Source organism: Enhydra lutris, unplaced genomic scaffold (assembly GCF_002288905.1).
Source record: "Enhydra lutris kenyoni isolate GAN:26980312 unplaced genomic scaffold, ASM228890v2 scaffoldscaffold12, whole genome shotgun sequence".
Taxonomy (NCBI): Eukaryota; Metazoa; Chordata; class Mammalia; order Carnivora; family Mustelidae; genus Enhydra; species Enhydra lutris.
In genome coordinates this window covers 77,902,722-77,909,282 of record NW_019154096.1, presented here as the reverse complement: position 1 = coordinate 77,909,282, position 6,561 = coordinate 77,902,722, and positions in this window count along the sequence as shown.

Genomic DNA, 6,561 nt, shown 5'->3' with positions numbered 1-6,561 from the left:
CTCTCTAAAGAGAACTAAGGAACACGTTCCCGTTCCTTGCATCTACAGTCTTCAAATAAGAGCTACTGTTAGGATATTGAAACGGGTAGAACATCAACCACTTACATACTTGTTGTGCTTCTTCTGATTTCTAGTGAGAAGCCCACGTCTCCTGGCCAGCACTCTTGCTCTCTTCTTCCTGGTCCTTCCATTCTTCCCTCCTCTTTTTCATCCGTAGGTTGTGCACCCACTGTGGGCGCAGTGAGGAGCCAGCAGACTCGGGATGAGTTGGAAAGACGAAGACACTCTCCTGTCTATCATCTGGTCCTTTAATTCATTCATTCCTCATTCATCTTGAAAAAATCATTTGTTGTTTGGCTGGCAAAGAGGAAGAGCCACATCTGAAACAATGACATTAAGGTGGCACAGGAGAGGTTTAGAATCATTTGGGCACAAGTATTGAAATAGCAGGTGAGTGAGGTAGAGAGGAGGGATGGGCCAGGTGTGCGCGCATGGGCTGAGGGAGAGGTCGTGCGGGCAACAGACTGTGATGTGGGAGCCAAAATGGCAGAGCCACCTCAGGAAAGACAGGGACCAGCAACAGAGGAGTCGAGCATAGAACAACAGGGAGGAAACATCATTGCATTCGGGGAATCACACCACCCAGGGAGACACTCTGGGCTGCATAGATGCTGGGCCTGCGTCGGGGAGCCACAGCCCATGGGAACTAGCCTAGCCTGAGCCAAAGGCAGACCGTGGCTCCCTCCTTCCCAGTCCCTAGCAATGGTTCTTCGTCTTGTCCCCAGCTCCTCCTCCTCCTTCTTTCTTCTCTTCTTTTTTAAGATTTTATTCATAGATACATTTGTCAGAAAGAGACAGAGAGCACACAAGCAGGGGGAGCAAAGGCAGAGGGAGAAACAGGCTTTCTGCTGAGCAGGGAGCCCGATGCAGGGCTCAATCCCCAGGCCCTGGGATCATGACTTGAGCCAAAGGCAGACGCTTAACTGACTGAGCCACTGAGGCATCCCCCAAATCTCCTTTTTAAAAAATATTTCTCTCTCTCTTGTTTTTAGTTCTTAAAATTTTGGTTAAATATACATAACATAAAATTTACCACTTTGACCATTTTTCAGTGTATAGTTCAATAGTATTAAATATGTTCACATTGTTACGCCGCCATCACACCATCCATCTCCAGGACTCTTTTCATCTTGCAAAACTGAAGCTTTGTCCCCACCAAACAAAACCTCCTCATTCCCCCTCCTTCTTCCCCTGAAAACCACCATGCTACTTCCTGTCTCTGAATTTAACTATTCTAAGTATCTCATATAAGTGAAATCATACAGTATTTGTCCTTTTGTGACAGACTCACTTCGCCGAGCATATGTCCTCAAGGTTCATCCATGTTGTGGCAGGTGTCAGAATTTCCTTCCTGTTTAAGGCTGAATAATATTCCGGTGTATGAATTTCCCGTATTTTGTTTATTCATTCATCTGGTGATTGACACGTGTGTTGTTTCCACCTTCCTGGCTATTGTGCGTCGGGCTGCTGTGGAATAAATTATGAACATCTCTGGGACTCTGCTTTTGGCTTGGGGTACAAACCCGGAAGTGGGATTGCTGGATCATAAAGCAATTCTATTCTACATTTTTCTGAGCGACTATCATGTCTTTCTCCAGAGAGTCCACACCATTTTGCATTCCCACCAACAGTGCACGAGGTTCCGATTTCTCCACATCCTCACCAACCCTCGTTATTTCTGTTTTGTGTGTGTTTGTTTTGCTGATAGCACTCTAACATGCTTGTCCTCAACTCTAGACATTAGGTGCCCCAGGACTCGGTCCTTGGACTCTCTTCTGTATCAGTTCCTTGCTGGTCCCTTGCAGTCGAGGGCACTACAGAACATACCTGTGCCAGTGGCTTGCCAATGCATGTCCAAGTCCAGCTCCCCCAACTTTTCTCTCTTACAGAGCACAGACCGCTCATGTTGCTGCCACCCAACTTTCCTCTGGAGAACCAGAAGACATCTCAAACTCAACATCTGCAAACCCAAATTCCGATCTTTACACCCACTACCCCCGCCTGAAACTACTTCACCCACAGCTTCCCCATCTCAGATGATGGCAAGTCCAGCTCTCTCCAGGTGCTACTGCCTGTGGACCTGGGCCAAAGGGACACGTTAGAGGGCTCCCTGCTTAGAGCGCCCCCTCACTGAGTAAGACTGTGTGTGAGTGAACCTATCCACCGCACATCTATTCACCACTTTCTCAAGAGCATCTGTGATTTGGGGTTTGGCACTGGTCTCTCAAGCCTGACACCATTTGGGGCCCAGGCCCTCCATATGTCTGTCCTAGTCATCATCGTCTGAGAGCCATGGAGGCTTGTGCAGCTGGGGTCGGAGACACACATTGTTCTGAGAGGAGGGAGGGTTTGAGCAGCAAGGAGCTTTGGTAAGAGCAAAGACAATGTATTACTTGCTAAATCCTCCTTTTAAGCAGGAATGCAATGGATTGCACAATGAAGTACCATTCCGAGTAGTGATCTGTGCCCATTTTCTCGCTTGTCTTCCTATGCTGCTTTGTAATTCCGAAGGTACTTGCACAGGAGCATGGCACTCATCACAGTGATACCTGGTTGCTAAGGAGCCATGCTTCACAACATTAGACAATTCATTGTCTCAAAACTGCATATATGTAAGTCTGGATAGACCTTAGGACCCGAGATACTGTTTCTTTACATTGGCCACTGGGGGAACAATGCCCAGAGTCATGATAGTTTCGTTGTATCAAAATATTTCATAATTTTTAATTCATCATTCAAAAATTTAAATACAAATTTCAGCTTTAACTAAATGTAATCCAATAACGAAAATATATTGCTTTTTAGCTTTAAGAGCTAATTTTGAGTTTTAGATGCAAAAATCATTCTTGAAATCATGAAAAACAATTATTTTTTACATTTGATTTACATTTTTGACAAAAATACATTCAAATTTCATACACTTGACTGCAATTTAGTTTTTGGTTCTTTATATCACTAATGGTGCTAGAAGACAAATTACATAAAAATCTTGATCATACAACCTAATTAAGGATTATACTGAAATGGGGCAAGAAAAGTAAATTTATGGACAAAGCACACACTAATTTATTAGCTATAGATGGTTTTTTTCCCCCTTTTTCAAACACTGTTGGCCGATGAATGGACTCCTCAAACATGTGCAGTAGCATTAAATTCCGCCATTGACACTTTGCCCACCTTCCACCATACAAAAAATCCATGGCTTTCCCCTTATTTTTCTATGTCATCACCATGAAAGCAAGAGGACGGCGAACATTTAATAGTTGCTAGCTTGATTTATATCCTAACATTCAGACTTGCGGTCTGGGGCCCTCCAACTGCATATGTGCTGGGGGTCCCCTGGAGTCCTCTGTTTCATGCCCTTCATTTGCTATGGTGACTACACCTGTTGGCCCACATTGTCCGTCATCTCGGCCATCACATGTCACTTGGTGGCTCAGCATGGGCCGCATGGCTTGGACTCCTTCCTGCAGACTTTTTGCAGCACAGCAGCCAGAAACGTCCTTTCATCCAGCCAGCACACGTGGCTCCTGGGCTCGGCACCTGCCCTGTGTCCTCTGTTGGCACCACTCCTCTCCTTTCCCTTCCAGGCCCTGCCTCTACCCTCCTACCACCATGGCCACATCTCTATCCTCCTCCACATCACTCCCCCGGACTGCCGCAGGGCCCCAGCCCTGGCTGTCGCCTCTATCTGAACAGGGCTCCGTCTACACCCTGCTCACTCTCACCTCCTTCAGACCCCAGGTCAATGCCATCTTCTGACGAAGGCCCTGACTGAGGACCCGACTCCTCTTCGCATCCTCCCCTCTCTTCACCCCTCCCCGGACTACCCAGCCTCCCAGACCTGCTCTCATTCTCCTGAGCCCAAGTGCTCTCTAACTGACTGAGTCATTGCCTGTGTTTGCTGACCCTTCCCCCTTAAAGAGAAGCCCCTTGAGGGCAAAAGCGTTTTCAGCTTTATTCGTTGGGGTATGTTAGCACACGCTGATTTTGAGCAAGTATTTACTGAAGGAGCAAAACTGCAAGAAAGAAAAAAAAATGTTCTCCATCCGGGATTTGAGGTCAACGCATGTGGCAGGGCTGAGGGGGAACTAGGGACCCCTTAGTCCAGCGGCCTCCAGCAGAACCCCGGGGGCAGGAGAAGCCCGACTTCGGATGGATTTTGAAATCCATCTCATAAGGAGACACAGGTATTGCTAGGCTGGTTACTAAAGAGGGTGGCACAAGTGTGTTGTGGCTCTGGTGTTTGCCAAGCCCTGAGTGGGCATAGACCCCTCCATAGCAAATAGAGACTGGCCGACCTGGAGAACAGGTGAGTCTTAACTTAGGCTCTGCATGTTGCCAAGAAAGAGCCTGGGTAGGTGCTGGTCTGGCCAGACTGTTGCCCTCGCTATTCTGTCCTGTCTTCCTGGGAGGGCGACAGGCCGCCATTCTCCAGAAGGCAGCTTTAGCCTGTTGAGAGGCAGGGAGCCGCTGCCCCAGAGCAAAGGGACAGCCTGAGGAAGAAGACACTTTGGAACTTCTTGTCAGACGACCTGGAGTAGAGGGAGACTAGAAGCTGGGAGAAGGTTTGTCTGGGACATTCTGTTCCCAGCTTGGGTGAGGCCAAGGTGCTCCGGCCCAGTCCCAGGCAATCACCCCATCTCAGCTCCTGCTGTGACCTCCGAGCATTGGTAGGTTCAGCAAAAAGGTGGTTTTTTTTGTTTTGTTTTTTGTTTTTTGTTTTTTTTTGTATAAATATGTTCCAAATTCTGCCTGTATAGTTTATCTGAAATGCACAATGGTCTGAACACCCTGACTCATCAGGCAATCCTACCTCCGGGCCACGGTGAGGGGATGGGGCCATCTGCATCACACGCAGGATCACCTCCCCCCAGGCCCAGCCTCTAGTCACGGCACCTCCTCAGCTCCAGGGGAGGGAAGCCCTTTCATCATCTCTCCTCGGGACGTGCCTCTGACCCCACTGCGGGGCTTGTCCAGCCAAAGGGAGTATGGGATTCAAAGTCAGGGAACACCTAACACCTCGAAGAGAGTATTTTCTTTTTCCCTGAGCGGGGAAGCCTGAAATCAGAGCAGCCTTACTGTTCTTTATGGGAGGGAGAAGGCGAACGGTGTGCTCCCTGTCTCTTTCTTTTTCTTTTCCTCTTCCTCTTTCTTTCTCTTTTCATCTTCCTTCCTTCCTCCTTCCGTCCTCCTTTCTTTCTTTTCTTTTCTTTCCTTTCCTTTCCTTTTCTTTTCTTTTCTTTTCTTTTCTTTTCTTTTCTTTTCTTTCTTTTCTTTTCTTTCTTTCTTTCTTTCTTTCTTTTTCTTTCTTTCTTTCTTTTTTTTCACGGAGACGTTGATAGCAATGGAAAATACCAAATACCATTGCTTTTGCCAACAGCTGACCCTATTACACTAAGTGTTAGAGAACTGGCCTATCATGGAACTTACTGACCATGAACTCTGTGCTGAGCGTATTGGAGTCAGGGATGACTCTGAAAGTGCGGCGTGGTTGTGGCAGACCGGCTGTCAGTGTGCTCGCAGGGCAGGCAGGAAGAGGCGGCCGCCGGTTCCGCCGTGGCCAGGGGGCAGGAGCCGCGGAGAGCCGGGTCTGCAGGAAGGACTCGTGGCAGAATCGCGGCTGTTCATCATCCTGAACGGGTTCGTGTCTAGAGTCCAGTGAGGGGAATGAGTGATTTCTATTTCTTTCTTTAGCAGCAGAAGAAATACATTTGGCTAATGAGAGAAAAGCCCATGAAGCACAACAAAAGAAGGTTCCGTCTCCTTCCTGAGGGAGGCAGAGTGTGGGGGGCACGGCAGAGCAGTCCCTGACCGCACTGTCTCTCCAGGTGTGGTCGAGGTAGCTGAACAAGCGAGTCTCATCTATAATTAGAATTATATGCAAAATGAGAAGACTCTTTAAGGAACATCCCTGGGTCCTCATCATCTTAAGTATCGGTTACCATGGAAGCCGGCGAAGGGCTCCGGAACTCCGGAGCGGTGAACAGCACTCGCCCACTTGCTGCTGAGGACGCCTTTAAATAAAGTTGCCTCCCCCCACCCCCTTTGGCTTCTGAATAAACATAAACCTGGGTTTTTAGTGCAAAATCCTGATTTCAAGGTTATTGATGCCACACTAAATTAATACAGTCTGTGAGCCGAAGCATACCGCCCAGCAAAGCCAGGGATACTCCTGTCTTCTGAAAGCTTAACATTTGTTTTTCATCATGAACTTAAAGGTCAAGAGCTACAGACGGATCAGGTGCCTGCCCGACTTCACAGCTACGTGCATTTTATTTCATTCCCACACGCGGTCTTTATGAGATCCGCCACCGGAATAAAACGGTAGCGCTCCCATCATCTCTGGGCTGGACCGACTAGGAGAGCTGTCAAGCTGCGATCTCTACATAATTTGAATTAAAATAAGAAATATATGCTGATTTGATATTTCAAAAGCAAATGCTTTAAGTTGAACATGGGTGAGAACCAGCCAGGATAGAGGCGCGCAAATTTCTTGAT